Source organism: Bactrocera dorsalis, chromosome 2, assembly GCF_023373825.1.
Source record: "Bactrocera dorsalis isolate Fly_Bdor chromosome 2, ASM2337382v1, whole genome shotgun sequence".
NCBI classification, from domain to species: domain Eukaryota; kingdom Metazoa; phylum Arthropoda; class Insecta; order Diptera; family Tephritidae; genus Bactrocera; species Bactrocera dorsalis.
Window position 1 is genome coordinate 63,206,471 of NC_064304.1, and position 21,541 is coordinate 63,228,011.

A 21,541-nucleotide genomic window follows, 5' to 3' on the forward strand; every position below is an offset into this window, starting at 1 on the left:
GTGAGAAATTCACCAAACTAAGAATTAAAATAAAAGGTGGTACTTGAGTACAGAGCAAGGGCGCAAATAAAAAGAAAATCTTTAAATTTAATTACGTTACAGTTTCAAACAAGAAAAAAAAACCGTTTGCTTAAAGTGCCGCAAGACTGAAAAACCGGTAGAACCCAAAGTGCCGGTAAAAAAGACAACCGTTTCCACCGCTATCCGTTGAAATCACATTGCTGCTCTCATCCTGTCGCTGCTGCCATCGTCGCTCCGCTGCTGCTGTTACAACCCCGCTACTGCCATCACGTCGCTGCCTTCAATCTGCTGCTACCGTCAATCTGTTGCTGTTGCCATCACCTCGCTGCTGCTGTTGTCGCTCCGCCGCTGCCTTCACGTCGCTGCCTTCAATCTGCTGCTGCCGTCAATCTGTTGCTGCTGTCGTCGCTCCGCTGCTGCCATTACTCCGCTGCTGGTATAACTTCGTTGCTGCCGTCTATCTGCTGGTGCTTAAGTCATCGTGGGAATGAGCTGCCGCTGTATCCTGTGCCAGAGGGACGTAAGCGCCGGCAAACAGCCGACGCACCAGGTAACGAGTGCGAATTATTGAAAGTAGTGCAATCAAAAAACAATAACAATAAAACTGCAAACGCACACTTTCAGTTTTTGGCTCTCCCTTTTCACATTACACGCTTATTTATCGTTTTCTACATATATTATATACTCGTATTATACATATGCGTATTATATACGTATATTGAAGTGAATGTGAAGGGATTTTGGGATTGCGGATTTGCCTACATTAAGGTGCGACCTTTTTGTAAATCGCATAATTTCAAAATTTCATGTTTTCGCAAATTTAATTCTTGGACAATATTTTTTCGCGTTAAATTTTCGACTGTGCTAGTGCTCATTTTGCATAACTCATCGGTTTGGCTTTCGTATACTTGGGAATCGATATTATTTTTTTTTTCGTTTTCGTAACCGGTTCCAAATATATTTGTTGCCAACGTTTATTGCTATTGGTTTGGCTTTCGTATATTTGTGAATCAATATATATATATTTTCCTTTTCGTTATCGATTCTTAATATATCTGTTGCCAACCCTTGTAGTCTTTTTTTTCGGAAATTTCATTTCAACACGCTAAATGAGCAAGCCAAAGCCAACTATCGCCAACCTTTCTCCAAGTAAGGAGCTAATCGACTTAAAGTCATTAAAGCGTCAAAGGACGGTGGCAAAAAATAGTATTTTGCGAATAAAGACGGGCTTTTTAGAAAAAACTATGTCGTCAGATCCAATTGAGTTGGAATGTCGACTCGACATACTAAATTCGCATAGCGAAAAATTAATGAAATGCCAATCTAAAATTGAAAAGATTGATGAAGACGACATGGCCCGAGGGGAGTTAGAGGACATAATTGTTGAAACGAAATCAATAATTAAAAATATTTTAGCCAAAAATCGAACGTCAATTGCCGAAACATCTTTCGCAGCTTCTCACAGCTCAAGGCGGAATGAATTTGCCGAAATTCAAGGGAGAATATACAGAATTTAAAAATTTTATGAGTTTGTTTGAGAACTTGGTTCATAATGATCCAAATATCCCAGATATAGAAAAATTTAACCATTTGGTAAATTTTCTATCTGGAGAGGCTCTGGGAACAGTTAAAGCGTTTCAGATGTCGGATGAAAATTACCCGAAAGCGTTGGCAAGCCTCAAAAAGGTCTATGATAACAAATGCTTGATATTTTTCAACACAATATCTAAACTTTTTGCGCTTCCAACCATCCCAAAGCCATCCGCGCCTTCATTGCGATCAATGATTGATGAAGTGTCTGCTGTTTATGACTCTTTGCTATCTCTGGGCGATAGAAGCAAATAACAAACGCCATTATAATACATATAGTTATGACAAAGGTTGACTCTGCCACCCGATCCAAGTGGGAAGAGCAACTTGACTACGATCTCTTGCTATTATGGAAGCAGTTAGCAGCGGAAGGAGCATCCTGTTCGAGGACGAAATCCGGATCCACAACCAGCATGAGCCACATGAAGCAACAACACATGGACAGGTCAAAATCTGCTTTAGTTGCTGCAGATGCAAAGCAGCCGACTTGTCAAAAATGCAAGTCAAAGGAGCACCATTTAACTGTCTGCCCCACTTTCAAGGCGCTTCCTGTACAACAGAGGTTCGAGTTTGTGAAATCGGTGCCCTTATGCATAAATTGTTTGCGTAAGGGGCATACGGTATCGAAGTGCAGAGCGGATCGATGTCGTGTATGCAATCGATCGCATCACACATTGCCGCACCAGTACCCGGTTTCCTTCCCCGCTGCATCTCATCCGCAACCATCAACTACACATGCTATGCATACAGCGAGTATGCCGGATCGGGTAATGTTGGCGACAGCTGTTATTCAAGTGAGGACCAGTTATGGTGAATACCTACCTGCGAGAGCGTTACTGGATTCAGGCTCCCAGGTCAACTCTATGACAGAGGACTTGGCACAAAAGTTGCGGATTCGTCGCCAACGAAAGTGGGGACAAAACTAAGCGCGTTTGTTAAGTTACGGGTAAATAATTACGAATTTTCGGCAGAATTCTAGATAATGCGTTGCATTTCGACTAACCATCCAGACCATAACATAAATGTTAATGGCTGGAAAATTCCGCACAATATTAAATTAGCGGATTCAGAATTCCATAAATCAAAAAAGATTGATATTTTATTGGGTGCAGAAACCTTTTTCGATTTGTTAGCGGTTGGCCAAATTAAAAGTGGCCCTAATCAACCAACGCTACAGAAAACCCTTTTAGGGTGGGTTGTGTCTGGCAAATATGCCAGCAATCTAAGTCCTCCTCCTTCTGCAACTAGCACATTATGCCAATCTGAAGATGACTTAACTTCAATTAATTCGGTGGTCCAAAAGTTCTGGGCTTTAGAAGAATTACCTTCAGAAACAAATAGCATCAAATTCACACAAGAGCAAAAAGTGTGTGAAAAATTTTTCGTGAAAACAACTCAAGTCTTGCCTTCAGGACGGCTTCAAGTCAGAATGTCATTTAAAGCTGACCGTAAGTTACTCGGTCACTCTTATGAAACCGCAGTTCAGCGGTTTCAGGCCCTGGAGAGAAGAACGTTGAAAGATCCAGAACTTCGTAAAATGTATCTGGACTTTATGAATGAATACAGGCGCTGGGTCACATGAGCCCAACAAACAATAAGATCCCGAGTGAGCCACACTATTTCATTCCGCATCAATGCGTTTTAAGACCCGAAAACACAACAACTAAATTACGTGTTGTTTTTGACGCTTCGAGTCGTACTTCATCTCAAATTTCATTGAATGAACTTTTGATGGTAGGCCCAACCATCCAAGAAGAATTGTACTCAACTCTTCTTCGTTTTCGTTTACACAAGTACGCTTTAACGGCGGACATTACTAAAATGTACCACCAAATAATGGTGCACGAAGAAGACAGAAATTGTCAGCTTATTGTGTGGAGAGAGCATCCTTCTGAGCAAATTCAAATTTTTCGTCCTAACACAGTAACATACGGCACTGCGCATGCTCCATTTCTCGCAACACAAATGCTCAGTGATGCCAATACAACTAAATACCCACTCGGTTCATTGGCCATGACATGAAAATTTTGAGTCTCTAGATCTTATAAGAAGTGAAGTAATTAAAATATTAAACTCGTCAGAATTCACTTTAGCACAGTGGTTTTCGAACCACCCTAAATTTTTCGACAGTGATTGCACTGAAAAGTCATTAAGTTTCAATGACAAAAATTCGACCAAAACATACTGGTTGCCGATAGAGGATTTGTTTCGATTTCTTTTGGATGCCAACTTTAATGATCTGCGAGCCACTAAACGGAACATATTGTCAGTCTCCGTTCGCCTTTTCGATCCTCTTGGATTATTAGCCCCACTAGTTACCAAAGCAAAAATCTTATTGCAAGAGCTTTGGATTCAAAAGCTAGATTGGGATGAGTCGATTCCATTGCGCCTCAACACTAGCTGTCAGAATTTCAAAGCCAACCTACTGCAGCTCTCGTCAATTAGCATTCCTCGGTATGTAAACCTAGAGTCGACTGCTGCATGCCAAATCCATGGCTTCTCCGACGCTTCAATAAGAGCGTACGGATGCTGCATATACATACGAAGCCAATCTACTAGTGGTGTCAAATGTATGCTGCTTACTGCAAAGTCTAGAGTGGCTCCGCTGAAGACCAAGTCTCTTCCGCGTCTCGAGCTCTCGGCAGCACATCTTCTTGCCAAATTATGGTCACGAGTTGCACCAATGTTGAGTCGACCATTCGAGAAAATTACATTTTGGACAGACTCTGAAATTGTATTGCACTGGTTAAAAACGCATCCATCTTCATTACAAACCTTTGTTGCAAATAGAGTGTCCGAAATCCAAGAATTGACTGACAATGTACAGTGGCGACATGTGCCAACGAAACAAAATCCTGCGGATCGAGTGTCTCGGGGTTGTAACGTGGACGAATTGAATAATTCTATATGGTTCCACAGTTCCTCCTAGCTTTATGGCCAATTAACGCTCACTTCCAGCTCTCCCCAGGAAACGAAGCCTTAGAGAAGAAGAAACACGCTGTCACATTTTCTGCAAATATGAAAAATAACACTATATTGGAGCTGATTGATAAATTCTCTTCTCATCAAAAGTTGCTTCGTGTGGTCGCATATTTATTACGATGGATCAGACGACCAAAAATGCCTACTGTGGGAAGAGCTCTGACGGCAGACGAATAAAACTTGAGTTTTTTGAAAATTGTTCAGGTGATTCAACATTCTGAGTTTGCGAGTGAAATCCAAAAACTGCCTAAAGGCACGACGCTATCCGCAAACTTGCAAAAACTCAAACCGTTCTTGCATGAGTACTCGGATGTGTCGCTTTTCTTTAAATTAATCCGAGTAGGAGGTCGCCTATTAAATGCACCTCTCCCATACGATGCCAAATTCCCATTATTACTGAATAAAAATTCGCATTTCGTTATCACTTATTTACGGTTCCTGCACTTTCGAAATCACCATGCTGGGGCAAAAGCGTTGGTTGCGCTTCTTCGAGAACGCATATGGCTAATTAATGCCAGAGAAGCTTGCAGTAGAACCGTAAGAAACTGTACACACTGCTTTCATTACAAGCCGAAGTTGCAAACCCAAATAATGGGAAATTTTCCAGTTGAAAGACTTCGAGCTTTACGACCCTTTCTGATATGTGGCGTAGATTTTTGTGGTCCCATATATACAACGTTAAAAATACGTGGTCGACCACCCGTAAAGACTTATATAGCAGTTTTCGTTTGCTTCACTTCAAAAGCAGTACATTTAGAATTAGTTTCGGACCTATCTTCTAATTCATTTATTTTCGCCCTAAAAAGGTTCATTGGTCGCCGAGGGATGCCACAGAAAGTATTCAGCGACAACGCAACCAACTTTGTCGGCGCCGACCGCAAGCTGCGCGAGCTAAAGGAGGCGTTCCTAGCGCAAGCCCCAGAACTAATGGGGTTCGCAGTCGAAGAAGGATTCAGCTTCGGCTTTATACCACCCAGGGCTCCGCACTTCGGCGGATTATGGGAGGCGGCCGTGAAGTGCGCCAAGCATCGGCAACGCTCTACTCACGACGGAGGAGCTATCAACCCTACTGGCCGAAGTGGAGGCCATTTTGAACTCTCGTCCCCTAGCACCGTTGGGACAGGACCCCAACGACGGAGAAGCACTAACTCCAGCGCACCTTCTAATCGGCTGCCCTCTGAGAGCACTGCCACCAGCACAAGTGCCAACGGACCCAATTCGTTGCTGCGAGAGATGGCAACTTGTTTGCTGTCTCAAGCAACAGTTTTGGCGACAGTGGTCCAAAACCTACATGACGATCCTTCAGGAACGCAACAAATGGCTGCACCGCAAACGCAACCTGCAGCCAGGCGATCTCGTCCTCGTTCACGAAGACGGCACGTTGCCGCAGCAGTGGGTAATCGGACGCGTCGTCGCAACCGTCGAAGGCCAAGACGGCAAGGTACGAGTGGCAGACGTGGCAACCAAGGCGGTCACCATTAAGCGCCCGATTCACAAACTCGCATTACTGCCCATGGATGCTGAAGGATCCTGATCCTGTCAAGATGGCCGGTGTTGCGTCAAGCTAAACCTGTTCAACCTAAAATGAAAATAAAACATGAAATTAAAATTGATTACTTTTTTGAAATATATTTTGTATTTGAATTATAAAGTTTTCCCTAATAACGTTAAATATACTCACCTTAATCTACTACAATAAGTTAACGAAATGAATTGTACTTACCTCTTTTTTGTACATACTTACATACTAACATTCCAACTGTTTTATCCCGTTAGCTTAAGTTTTGGGATAAGTAAAATATTAACTGGAATAAAGATTTTAATTGTAATTAGACCGCTATTGAATCCGCACGCGTTTTTCTTTTTTTCGCTATCTCGCCGTCGCAATTCTCCGCAAATCAAGTGTCCGGTACAGGCAATTGGTGAAGTTTCAGGTGAACATTTAAAAAAAATTGAACAACACGCATCCCGGAATAATTTTAATTCTCAAAAACGCTTGAGAAATTTCAATTTTTTTGTATTTATTTTAAATTGTTACTATAAGTACATACAATTTTGCTTATGTATGTATATATTTGTATTTATTTATATATGTATATGGGTGATATAGGCCTACTGGGGAACCCAGCACCCAAAAATAATATCGGTAACGCGCTTTTTGCATACTTCAGTGGTAGTGTGGAAACTGCAGAATATCCAAAAGTTCTTTATAAAATGCCCAAGCTAATATTTTCCAGCAGTGGCATCATTGGCAAATGTTATAAAAAATGCGAGTTTTGACAGCTCTCTCTCGAACCAAGGAGTCTCGCATCAAGTTATCTATGGTATTGGCCGCGTGTGTTTATGGACAAGTACAGTGGAGTCTGTGTATAGTGAACCCCCGGTATAACGAACACCTCGATACAGTGAACGCCTAAAAATTTACATTGAGTACTATCGAAAACTTGAAATAGTGAACAGAGTTTTAAACGCAACGGCAAGCATAAACTGTTAAAAAAAAAAAACCTAAACAGAAATAAAGTCGGGTATTCCCCGAAATTGCTCATTTTATGTTTTTACTGGAAAAGCTGCTGCTATGTATTGGGTGCCAGTCTTTATTTGTCTCTTGTAGGGTGCAAAGCGCTTCTGAGTGGAAGAAGTTATACTTCTTAGCGGTGTTCAGAAATGCATAACATTTTTTATGAAAGAAAACTTAAATTCACATTTTATAATTTTATTATGCACTTTTTATAAAGCAAAGTCTAAATGAAGGAATTTTAATTCGGAAAGAAGTTCTGTCTCTTCGTTGCGGAAGGGAATATGCAGCGTAACCATATATCTTTTGTAATCCATCAACACGCGTTGAAAGCTCAGCAGTTATCGGTGAATTGACGATCGTTGATTCATCACTAGTTATAGATGCTCCCGCAGAGATTGATGAAACAGCAGACGTTGAATCTTTTTACGCGCTCTCTGATATTCCTCAGCTGTTTTCCTCTTCCTCGGTTGGCTGCCAGCTATCATTTCCAATCTCTCCTTTTCCCGCTCTGCTTTCTTTCGTGCTCGGTATTCACGATAATATTGTACTGTTTTCCCTCCTTTTAAACCACGGGCTACAATCTCAACAGAATTTATTTTTAATTTTTTGCTTACTAATAGAAATTAAATTTATCACAGCAATATTATGTATATGTATATACATATTATGTATATGTATATTGCTGTGATAAATTTATTTTCTATTAGTAAGAAAAAAAAAATATTTATTAGTATAGTATACGATGTTAAAAAGCAAAAATTTAAAAATAAATTCTGTTGAGATTCGAACCAGTGTTCACATCGTGACAGTCTAGGCGCTTACCACCAGCACCACCATTGACACTTAGGTTGCGTTGACTTAAGTATGATTTGGTTATGCATGCAAGAAACATACGATGGTTCTAATAGTTTTGTTTAAGTATAGAATATACATATACATTTGTAGAACATTTGCTTTCGCAATAAATTTATCACAGCAATATACATATACATAATATGTATATACATATACATAATATTGCTGTGATAAATTTAATTTCTATTAGTAAGAAAAATATTTATTAGTATAGTATACGATGTTAAAAAGCAAAAAATTAAAAAAAAAAAAATTAAAAGTAAATCCTGTTGAGATTCGAACCAGTGTTCACATCGTCACAGTCTAGGCGCTTACCACCAACACCACCATTGACACTTAGATTGCATTGACTTAAGTATGATTTGGTTATGCAGACAAGGTTGCGTTACATTCATATGGATGGAGCGAGGTTGCGCAACTTTGCGTTACTTTTATATGGAAGGTTGCGCAACCAGAATCTATCGCAACCTTTTCCGGCGTCGTATAAGAAGTATAACTTCAAAAATGCTCGTTGTATTATATCCCACCAGGCAGTCGGAGCATCTAAGCGGAAGGCTCTTAGAAAAGGAGAGTATCCCCGCATGGAGAAGATGTTATACAAGTGGTTTATAGCTCAACAAAACAAAAATTGTCCAGTTACTGGGGAAATGCTTAAGAAAAAAGCAATGAAGCCGCACGCTGACTTTAAGGAAAAAGAATGTAGCTTTCATGCCAGCCCCGGTTGGTTATCTGGATTTAAAACTCGCTTTGGAATCCGACTTTTAAAAGTGTGTGGCGAGAAACTTTCATCGGATATCCAGGCAACTGATCCCTTTAAGCATAAACTCAGAAACATTATTTTAGAATTGAAGCTTTGCGAGGACCAAGTATATAACGCAGACGAGATCGGCTTGTTTTGGAAAATGCTTCCTGATAGAACGTATGTCAGTCAAACAGAAAAAACAGCTCCGGGAAGAAAAGCAGAAAAGGCCAGAATTACTTTTCTTGCATGTACAAATGCAACTGGTCAGCATAAAGTCAAACCGTTAATAATTGGGCATGCCAAGAAGCCGGGCTCTTTTAAGGCTTATGACATCCCGGTAGACTATCGGAACTCTAAGAATGCATGGATGACTGCCAACATTTTCAGAGAATGATTTCACCATTGGAGCGCGAGCTATGTATGTATGTAAAAAATTGATGATGTTCGATGTCCATTTTTTTGCCTAAATGTAACTATATATGTATTATATACAAAACAAAAAAATTCAGTTGATCTGCCAATGCGAAGATCCGTATTGCCATACCTACGTACATAAACATTTGTATGATTATCCTCATTTGTTTGATCTTCCATAACAGCCAAAATTATTTAGTTTGATATTGTAATGTATAAAAAGAAGCTAATGCTGGTTTTATTCAAGAAAATAATTTAATAGTTGAAGGAAGTCATCTCATTTTAAAATTTTTTCTACACGGCCAATAAACAGATAGAACTTTATATTGTGTAGAACATGAGTTATAGTGTTTTGTCTCTAAAAAAATGGTCGCTTCTCCTTTACGCTTCCGGCTTTCTTTTACACAAATAAATTTTTTACACATAAAAAAAACACAAATAAATTTTTTACACAAATAAAAAAAATTAATGCTAAAGCTTAAAATGCGCCTAATTCATATCAAAAAAGTTTACGTTTCCACCAATGATTATTTATATAAATCAAAAGTAATTACAATAGTTTTACCAGTTTTTGGCCTACATTTTGTTTCTATATTGTCTCTAGACGTCGACGTATGCGTACGTATTTCTAGTTTTATTTCCGGATATTTTGACCCACTAAATCAATGATCCAGTTTTTTTGCCTTATTTTGAAGAAATTCGATGTTTTCGAATACGGTTTTCCAAAAAGTTCCAGATATTTTGAATAGGATTAATGCCTAATGATTGCGAGACCAATGGAGTTATTCTTATTTCCATAACAACTCTGCACGTACAAGATACAAAGTGTATTTTGGGTCGGTATCCTGTTGGAAATTGATTTTGCTGCTATTAACAGCCGATTTAAGCACACTTAAAATTTACATTTTTTTCGTAAAATATTCAGATACATATGCTTATCCATGTTTTCACTAATAAAATCCAAATGTCCAAATCTAGATGCAACCATACACTCGCAAACCATATTGTTACAAAAGTAGTATTAAGTTGTATTTGTATTACTATATGCATCCCTGATTATGAACAATAGCTGTAGGTATATGGAATAGCATTTGTCTTGTTGTAGACATCTGGCGCCACGGCTGTCTGCTTGTCGAAACAATAGACATCTGGCGCCGCACTGTCTGCTTGTCTAGTTAAACAATTGCTGAGTCTGGCGCCGCAACTGTCTGCTTGCGTCTGGCGCCGTATAGCATTATGTTCTGGTAATTTCCAGACGCAATATTCTAGAAGGACACGTCGGCATCAGCGAGAAGTGCGTGGCTATATAAGCCGTGGCAGCGCCAACGTAATCAATCAGCGCTAAGAGTAAACTGCTACAGTGTAGACGAGTTGTGAAATAAAGAGTTGTTGAATTAAATTAAACAGTGTTGATTTTATTTGTCAATCCAGATATACGAACCTAACAAAGTAAACTAGCAAGAGTAAAATCGTAACAATTGGTGTCAGAAGTGGGATTGTCAAATAATCCAAATTCAAGATGGTTAAATTCGGAGAATTGAGAATTCAGCAATTGAAAAAGGAACTGGAGGAGCGTAAATTGCCGATAAGCGGGCAAAAGGCGGATCTGCAGGCACGATTACGTGAAGCAATGGAAGCGGATGGAATTAATGTGGACGAGTTCGAATTTGATGGGCCAGAAACTTCTACAAAGGTAGAAGAAAAAGTAGAAGAACAACGAACATCATCAAGTGCAGACATGAACATGCTGTTAGTGGCTTTTAAGCAAATAATAGCTGAAAATATATCACAAATAACAGAAAATGCAGTGCAAATAGAAAATCGTCTGGCACAGCAAATAACGCAAATAGCTGAAAATACATCACAGTTAGAGTCTTGCCTTACACAACAAAAGACTGAAAATAATACGCAGTTAGAAAAGCGTTTGGCACAACAGATTACAGAAAATAATACACAAGTGCAAGAGAAATTTTCAAAATTTGAAGATGAATTAAGCACTTTAAAAAATGACGAAGAAAATTTAAAATCTGAAGTTCTTCAGTTAAGTAATCGTGTGCGAGAACTGCAACTACATGGCCCTGCACCATCAACAAATAATCAAAGATTGAAGGCACCCACATTCGATGGAAGTATTCCATTTCAAATTTTCAAACTTCAGTTTGAAAAGACAGCAATGGCCAATAACTGGAATGCAGCGGACAAAGTGGCGTCCTTGTTTGTATCATTGAAAGGGCCTGCGGCAGAAATCCTTCAGACTATTCCAGACTGTGAACGGGACAACTATGAGGCATTGATGAGTGCGATAGAAAGGCGATATGGTAGTGAGCACCGGAAACAAATATACCAGATCGAACTGCAAAATAGGGGTCAGAAAATGAACGAGTCATTGCAAGAGTTCGCAACTGAAATAGAACGACTGGCTCATTTGGCAAATGCAGATGCACCTGTGGATTACATTGAGAGGGTAAAAATTCAATGTTTCATAAATGGAATTCGTGATGTGGACACCAAACGCGCCACATATGCATTGCCAAAAAGAACGTTTGCTGAAACGGTTTCGCACGCTCTCACACAGGAAACAGCTTCGCTACTATGTAAACCAGCACACAAAGTACAAAGAGTTGAAATGGAACAACCAGCGCTGATGGAAGAAATATTGAAGACTCTGAAGACAATTGCTGCACAGCGAGTAAATACAACAGGCAGATGTTTCAACTGTGGAAAAGCGGGTCACTTTGACCGAAATTGCAATATAAAGGTAAACCCATCAAAACGGAACCAACCAACAGAACACCGAAAGAGGATTCACCACAAAAATGCGGATGCATTATCGCGTCGCCCTTGTCCACCCGAACGTAAACATTGCTCCAAATCAGAGAGAAAAGAAGGTATAATCGACGTGCGATTACTGAATATAGAACCTGAAGACGATTGGACTCCTCACCACATCAGAATCAATCAGCTGGAGGACCCTGATCTTGCAAAGCTGATAATAGCCAAAGAAAATGGGGTACGACCACCAAAGGAACAAATAAGTAACGAGAGTCCAACGGCAAAAGCATATTGGGCCCAATGGAACAGCATAAACCTCGTTAATGGATACCGTCATCGTACCTGGGAAAGCGAAGATGGCAAACAGTCTCGTCTGCTGATCATAGTACCGAAGTCCATGATCCCGAAAGTGTTGAAAGAATATCACAATGGACCTAGTGGAGGGCACCTTGGAATTACAAAAACTATAGAGAAGATTAAACAACGGTTCTACTGGATCGGTTGTCGAGATTCCATAGCAGAATGGATAAGTAATTGCGTAGAGTGCATGGCAGCTAAAGGTCCTAAAGCCAAAAGTCGCGGTAGGCTACAACAGTACAACGTGGGATCACCATTTGAACGAGTCGCAATGGATGTTGCAGGTCTGTTCCCAACCAGTACGGCCGGAAACAAATATCTACTGGTTGTCATGGACTATTTCAGTAAATGGCCAGAAGTATATGCCTTACCAAACCAGGAAGCGAAGACAGTAGCCGAAGCGTTTGTAGAAAATTGGATAACAAGGTTCGGAGTGCCCGTCGAAATACACTCAGATCAAGGCAGGAATTTCGAATCTTCCATTTTCCAAGAAGTCTGTACATTATTGGGCATCCACAAGACACGAACAACAGCATTACACCCACAATCAGATGGGATGGTAGAGAGATTCAACCGAACGCTCGAAGAACATCTGCGGAAAATCGTTCATAAAGACCAACGGATTTGGGACAAGTGCATCCAGATGTTCCTGCTGGCGTATCGTTCAGCGAAGGACGAGACAACTGGTTACACGCCAGCAAAGATTATTTTCGGATCTGATCTGCGACTCCCTGCTGATCTTAAGTTTGGAACGAATCCTACAGCTGTAAGAAATGATGGAGATTATTGTTCTGCCTTAAAGGAAGAAATGAATGAATTGCATCTAATGGTAAGACAGCATACGCATCTGATGAGCAATAAGATGAAGGACCGGTTCGATCAAGCGGCAAATTCAAAAGGTTTTGAAGAAGGTGATCTGGTCCTGTTGTACAATCCACTTCGAAAGAAAGGCTTGTCCCCGAAACTGCAGACAGCCTGGGAAGGACCCTATATGGTGATGAAACGACTTAATGACGTGATATACCGCATACAAAGAAATGGAAAAGCACGATGTAAAATGAAAGTAGTACATTTGGAGAGGCTCGCCCCATTTGGTTCAAGAGGATTTGTGCCTAATCGGGACGATTAGGCTTTAGTGGAGGGCAGTGTTACAAAAGTAGTATTAAGTTGTATTTGTATTACTATATGCATCCCTGATTATGAACAATAGCTGTAGGTATATGGAATAGCATTTGTCTTGTTGTAGACATCTGGCGCCAAGCTGTCTGCTTGCCGAAACAATAGACATCTGGCGCCGCACTGTCTGCTTGTCTAGTTAAACAATTGCTGAGTCTGGCGCCGCGACTGTCTGCTTGCGTCTGGCGCCGTATAGCATTATGTTCTGGTAATTTCCAGACGCAATATTCTAGAAGGACACGTCGGCATCAGCGAGAAGTGCGTGGCTATATAAGCCGTGGCAGCGCCAACGTAATCATCCAGTGCTAAGAGTAAACTGTTATAGTGTAGACGAGTTGTAAAATAAAGAGTTGTTGAATTTAATTAAACAGTTTTTGGTTTTATTCGTCAATCCAGAGATACGAACCTAGCAAAGTAAACTAGCAAGAGTAAATTCGTAACAATATGATTACCCCCACAATGCTCTATCATTGGCAATACATTTTTTTCTTGCGACTGATCATTGATCTTTCTCCACACTTTTCGTGATCTATTCGAACCAGATATATTAAATTTTGATTCGTCGGTGAACACAATGTTTTCCCAAAACCAATACGGTTTGTTTAAATATTGTTTAGCAAACGCCGACTTCTTCTTTTTATTAACCTTACTTAGGTATGGCTTACAACGTGCGATTCGTCTATAATAATCAGCACTCTTCAACACATTCCTTACTGTTTGAGGCATTATTTTTTTATACATTTCAAAAATGGATAAACACATATTTCTGAACATTTCACCAAAATAATTTCAATTTTAAGTGTCCTTAAATCGGATGTTAATAGCAGCCATTTCTATTTACCACAGGATAACGACCCAAAACACACAACTTATCTTGTACATGAATGGTTGTTATGGATCAATCACCAGACATTTATTCTATTAAAAATATCTGGAACTTTTTGCTAAACCGTATTCAAAAACATCGAATTTATTCAAAATACGGCAAAAAAACTTGACTTAGTGGGTCAACATATCCGGGAATAAAACTAAGAATCGAGTTGGGAGCATACGTCGACGTTTAGAAACAATAATTGCGTCCAATTTACAAACTAGCTCTCATAAAATCATCTCGGAAGCAACATTTTTTCTGGTGCATTTAGTGATTGATTCATTGCGCTTTTAGTGGTTTTTGACAGTATCGTTACATGGAGAGTTAGCGAAGTTATCATCCCATTTCACTCATTTTCACAATGTCGGTAGGAGTTCTTGCAATATTTGCGCTAGGTGAATTTGGTTGTCACAGCTTTAGTGGTTAAGGAAAATTTTAAATTAAACTTATTAGAGCGCAGGGCTTACAGGTGATCCTTGCTTCAATAGCTTACTCAAGTGCTTAATTATGACAGTTTATAAATTTTCTGTTCATGGCAATTTGTGAGCGTGGCAGTAGTTCGGTTACGACCATCTGCAAACTCCGCCTTACTTTTTTGCCTAGAAACATGTGCGTTAAGTTTCATCCCGATAACCTTGCAAGACGGAGGTAACAGATTGCACAAACCCATTGAAAATTTTTCAACTGTTCACTAACACTGTTACATGCGTAAGTAAGATAGAGAAAAACTATCGACATTGTAAACATATTGTAATGTTAACTTGCTAGAATAGGAAAGACGAATGCCCAATTTTTTAAGAAGAAGAAATCAAAAAGCGCAGTTTATTTTGGATTAGGGATGATCGATATTCAAAAAACATCGATGTTGACATCGATGTCATAATCGAAAGCTCAACATCGATGTTCGATATTTATCAAAAACCGAACATCGATGTTGGATCCATCGATGTTGGATCCATCGATAATTTTTACATTAATAATTGACAAAGAAATAAAACACAATCTATAAATTCGAAATTTATTAAGCCACAGCCAGTGTGCATAGCACATTTACGACTTATTTTAAACGTTTTTCTCGATGTTATACTTGTATTTTTAAATAATCGTAACGCATATTTCATTTTAAATGAATTTATTTATTCATATCTTTAACAACATGAAGTACAAATTATAAATAAATGTTATTACAACTTTAAAAATAAAATATTAAATTTCACAGTTTAATGGGGAAGTAAGTATATGATTGTCAAATATCTTATCTTTATATATATAAATCTTCTGACCGTGTGTTTGCCTTGGAATTGCTCCTAAACGGATGGACCGATTTTGATGAAATTTTGTGTGTACGTTCAAGGAGATTCGGGAATGGTTTATATTTACAATTTGGTCCACTGGAAAATGTTTTTTAAATTATTTTTTAATTTTTAATCAATTTTTAAATTTGGAATGTTTGACCGATGGATGGCGCTACCATCGCAGTATCCAATATTCAAACCTTAAATTGGCGTAAACATGTATTAAACAAAACGATGCCAAAGAAAAAGGCGACATCTGTGGATCAAGTTTTTATCACATCGCTTAATATCTATAAAAGAAAGTGATGTTAGTTACTACGCTTATAACTAGAGAACGCCTGGACCGATTTCGGTGATTACCACCAATTCGGATAGGTCTCCTCCCAAACAAGGAGAATACTTTTTTTTTAGGGTAATTCCAAAAAGTATCTTTTTTCCATAAACATTTTTTTTCAATTTTTGTTTGTTTTGTTTTTCAATATTTTGATTTGTAAATTATTTGAATAGTTCAATTTCGGTGGCTTGCTTTTTTATTCCGGCTATTCAAAAGAAAAATTATTCAGTAAAAACTTTACGTGCGTTTCACACAAAGAGGTCAATTGCAGATTGAAATTTGTTACGAAGCCACGAAGAGGTCGCCCTAATATCGGTTCATCAAAGTATGGCAGCCAAAGGCAAGGCAAGGCAAGAAGTACTCCCAGGATGCGGTGACATACGTGCGGAATTATGGATCGCGGTCAATAAGCAAGCGATCGTCACGATGTCACAGCACGACTTTTCAAACAACAGTTACGATGTTTCATGGAGTTTATCTTGGAGTAGGGTAGGTACATATATGTGGTACTGTTAGATGCTAAATGTACTCTGTTGAGTGGCAAAAGAGAGGTTTGTCGCAAGTACATATTCTTTGGATGGTGGATGGTTGTCACACCAGATCAAATTGATGAACTCATTTCTGCGGAAATTAATGATGCAGAGAAAGATCCAGTATTATATGAAGTGATGAAAACCAACATGGTTCATGGACCTTGCAGACACCACAATCACACTTCGGTTTGTATGCCTGACAATAAATGCGCGAAACATTACCCATGTGCTTTTCTGAAACACAAGCTGGAAATGATGGATATCCACTCTATCGGCGTAAATATCGAAGTTAACAACACATCAAAGTTGACAACACATGGGTCGTACCATATTCGCCACTATTGTCTAATTCACATTCAAAAGTCATGTGAATGTTGCGTATTGCAGTTTGGTGTAATCGATAAAATACGTTTGTAAATACGTCACCATAGGAAGCAACATGGCGGTTATTGGTTTCAAACGACACGGTCGATACGTGAACTGAAATAAAGTGCTTTGTAGGATATTTCTTTTGAAATTCATGAACGTTTTCCGACTGTTGTGCGTCTCGAAGTTAATTTGGGGAATGACCAAAGAGTCTATTTCAACCCAGAGAATACAGTACAGTCAACAGAAACACCACCAGCAACAAAATTAACATTAGCGAGTTTTTTCTCAACTTCCGTCAGTGATCCGTTTGCGAGAACATTGCCCTATTCGAAATACGTTGATATTATACATGGGATGCATCATCGAAGAAATTGTTACGCAGGAAGCAGGGTCATCCAGTAGATGGACATCCAGGTGTGTTCTCAACTAATGCATTAGAATGAACTTACACAATCCACCCGAAAAACGAATGCCACTGAAGTTCACACACATTTCGCGATGATCAGCCTTCAAATCCGCGTTATGGGATACGACCAAAAATTACATTGCCGAAGACATTTTACATTGCATACGCTAAGAATTGGAAATGGGTCAATACTGATTGATACTTCCCATGGTCTGATATCAATCCCATATGCCGTTTATCAATTCACGAAAGATGGACTCATCACGAATGTTTATATGAACATTGGCCAAACTGTCGTAAGTACGATTCCTTGAGTGTACGAGCAATTTTAGCTGCCACAAATACCTATGTTGTTGACTTAAACTGGAAAATTCAAAGTCAAATTCCAGGAGACTTGCAATCATACAAATCGATCGATCGTCTGACAATGAAGACGACACCGTGAATTACCAGTGGAATTTGTAAATTCTTTGGAGAGGCCTGGTATGCCACCGCATCATCGCAATCTGATTGTGATGCACCTATCAAATATAAGGGACAGAATGCTTGATTCTATGGATTTCTTTTGAGTTCTAACGATTTGCCAATTCGGTTCAAAAGTATTCCGTTTCCAGTGAAAATTGAATTTAAAATGACGATCAACAGAATAGTCGCATAGTGGGTGGCATACATTTGGAAATGCTATGTTTTTCACACGGCCAGATATACGTGGCGTGCTCAAGAGTTGGAAAACCATCTTCTCTGTACATTTACGCACTGAAACAGAAACAAAAAAAATTTTTTTATCAAGCTGCGTTACATTGAAGAAAAATGTAGACAAATAGCAAATAAATGATTATCAATAAGATATGAATTTTTGTCTTTTCATTTCAAAACACATAATTTCGCGCAGGACAACGGCTGCGGGGTCAGCTAGTAAAAATATAAAAAGCTGAAATTCAATTTAAAAATTTTAGATTAATTTGGCTTCGTTATTTTCAAGTTTTTCAAAAAATTCCCAGAAGCGACTTTTTGGCGGCATTTTTAATTCTATTCATTTATAATTTATATGCATTTATAACCTTAAAAAGAATAATTTCCTTTAGCATGCGCAAAATGCAAACAGATGAATTCAATATTTAGATAGAATTCAATCATTAAAAACTTACATATTGTTGTATTCCATGTAATATATATATATGCACAACACCAGTAGAATACGAACAAATCAGTAAATTTAAATAGGTACGCACAACACAATTTTTTATTAACAAACAAATAGAAGTGGGAGTGAGCGTAAATGTGCAAGACGAATCACGAAGAACGAACGAATGAAGGGAACGACCGGAATGACGCGTTCACATTGTGAACGCAGCCACAAATCAGTTTGTGAAGTTCACAACTAAAAAATTTGATTTGTGGCTGCGTTCATAGAAGGCATAATTTGTTTCCTAAGTTGCATTGGTTTGGTGGACGTCCGTGTGGTGCGTGAGGCCGTAAGTTGACATCGATGATTGATTCCGTTAACATCGATGTTGCGATATTTTTCGTATGGCAACATCGATGTTTTTGCTTTCAACATCGATGATCATCGAACATCGATGTTCATCGAGCATACCTATTTTGGATTTTAAAGAGGTAGGTTCGTGACTTGATACTTCGATATTTTATAATTAATTTCTATTATAAGTATGTATATATATATTATTAATTTCTTTTATATAGAGAAAACGAACAAGCTTAACAAGGAGAAAAAAGTAAGCATTGTGAATTGAATGTTGTGTATATAATTAAAAATTTTAATATTACAGAAATCATTTGTGGCATTTGGAGAATTCAAATATTGCGTATAACAAACAAATAAGGGAGTAAGTTTTAAAATTATTAAAGTTAAATAGTGCATATTTAATTCAAATAGTTATTACACAGTCTATAATAACTATTTGAATTAAATATGCAATATATGTACATACAAATATAAATGTAAAAAATTTAAAATCTAAATTGAAACGAATTGGGCGGTTACAATTCTAATTGTGTCAACTTTAGAATACCGTCCCAGGATTTCGGGAATGAAATGGGTATGGTCGGATAGAGGAGATTCTTCAGATCATTATTGCAATGCTTTGGTTGATGTTAAAAAAATATAGTTGAACAATAAGTTAAATATGAAAAATAAATTCGCACGAATTAGTGAAGTGCTAGTGGACATAAAAATGCAAAATATAAGTGTAAAATTAATTTTAAATCGTAATGGTAATTTTCAGCTTTAAGCGCAAATATCTCGAATATTCCCGCGAGTATAACTATATATAGTATATTCTTGAACTGGAGAACCTCCTCTATAACTAAAAATGTTCATTTGTTCGTCCAAGATATCTGTTCGTATGTAGAATATCTAAAATTGTTTAAAATAAAAACAATGAAAAATTGCTGAAAAACTTTTTGTAGAACTTTCAATTTCCTACAAAAATAATTTGGTGCCGCAGCAATGAATCAATTGGTTTCGCAAAGAAAAAACTAATTGCAAAAAGTACGAAAACCCCATGTTATTTAAATGGGAAATAAATCGTCGTTGCGGCACGGGTTATAATCATTATTAAGAGCTCATATAAGTTTCATAATTTTTTTTAGGGCATTTACAATAAATTTTGAGGGCGCTGCAGACTCAAAAATAAATTTTAGAAATAACGGACACCCTAATACAGATACACATTTTTGCTCCAAAGCAAGATACTACAAATTAAATTAAAATTAAAAGTAAAGTTTTTCAAGCTTGCTTCAGGCAAATGAGGAGTGTCTTTTCAAAAAAGAATATTTACATTTTAATTTTTTTAAAATATTTATATACTCCGCAGATTTAGGCTAACTTGTAGGTAAAGTTTCAGAAAATGAGGTAGTTTTAAGAAGGTGAGATATTAAATAAGTATTTTATATATAAGTATTTTTTCATACATATAGATGATAAATTCTTTTAGTTCCACTCATTCATCACCTTTTTTATGATTTTTCATAGAATGAATTTCGATGACCTCGTGGAAAAAATGGATTCCGAAGAGGAATGCTCACAACCGTTGGGCCCCCATAGACGTTGTATTCAAAATAAATATTATTATTTTTTTAATAATATTTTTTTACAGATAAAGTGTTTAAAAAAATATCTTACAATCTCGTTTGCGTCTGGCGGCCATGCACGTATAATGTATTAATATATAAATATATTAATATTTGCTTTATAAAAATACATTTATGTTTTTCAGATATAATCCAGAAGCTGGATGCCATTGAGACCCGTCTCACTACCATTGAAAAGTCCCTAACAGACAAAGTAAGTAACGCAATATTACATTACCAAATTAAAACAGAAGCTAATTTTTATCTATATTTTAATTTTCTAGATGCCAGAAAAGGCCGAGGTGCAGGCACAAAGTAAATTATTGCGCGAATGCCGCGTCATAGCAGCAAAGACGCACCCTTCAATTAGTCGCATCACCGGTAACACAGATGGTGGAAGATAGTCTGGTAGATAAGAAGATACATTTATTTAAGAAAACCAGAAGATATGTAAAATTAAGATATGAGAAGAAACACTGATCTTAAATAAATATTAAATGCAAATGCAGCCACATGATAGCAATAAAGGATAAGCAGCACTGTGGAATTTTCCCACAAAAATGAATTTTTGTAAATTAGAAGATAAGTATTTTTGTAAAACTATAAAAGCAAGAAAATCTTTGAAATAAAGAGACACATTTATACTGCCACTCTAAAGAGCCGGTCGTCTAAAATTGTTTCGTAATTGGCGCAGTCGGTAAACGTCTAACATAATCTTAAGATTGGTCAAACGGGTCGCTCGGATTTTCCGAAGAAAATCCACACATAAAAAAAGAGAAAAAAAAACAAAATCGATTTTAAAAATAAAAAATAAGGCGTTGCCGAGGCCTTAAAACAGTTTTTATAAAAAAAAGAAGAAAATTCGAACATCACCATGGCAACTATTAACAGCTCCGAGCTCCTGAAGGAAGCTTCGAGAATAAGGCCATTCAACGGAAGTGATGGTTACGACCTATCCTCATTTATAAGAGAAGTGGATGCCATACTCCGTCTCTTTAACGATAACCCATCGTTAAAGGAATTTGTTATTCAACGCTACATACTAACGAAAATAAATGGAGACGCTCTGAACGTAGTCCGACCTTTAGGAAGCACACCGATGTGGGACGACATAAAGGGGGAACTCATCCGGAACTTCGGGGTAAAGGAGAGCTACAGGAGTCTGTACCACCAGGAAATCAACATTAAGCACTACAATGTAAGTGAATATTTT

The 21,541-nt window shown here is 38.0% G+C and overlaps 1 protein-coding gene and 1 long non-coding RNA gene across 2 annotated transcripts in view; one reads left to right on the forward strand and one right to left on the reverse strand.

Moving 5' to 3' along the window:
- The window catches only part of LOC115065890 (LINE-1 retrotransposable element ORF2 protein), a 247,603-nt gene that overhangs the window by 162,747 nt on the left and 63,315 nt on the right, over positions 1-21,541 (reverse strand). The gene's annotated exons all lie outside the window — the stretch shown is intronic.
- On the forward strand, positions 18,882-21,518 carry LOC125776789 (uncharacterized). Its single transcript, XR_007421954.1, has 5 exons — positions 18,882-18,971; positions 19,026-19,082; positions 20,231-20,416; positions 20,475-20,542; positions 20,613-21,518. It is a non-coding gene; the product is annotated as an uncharacterized LOC125776789 (long non-coding RNA).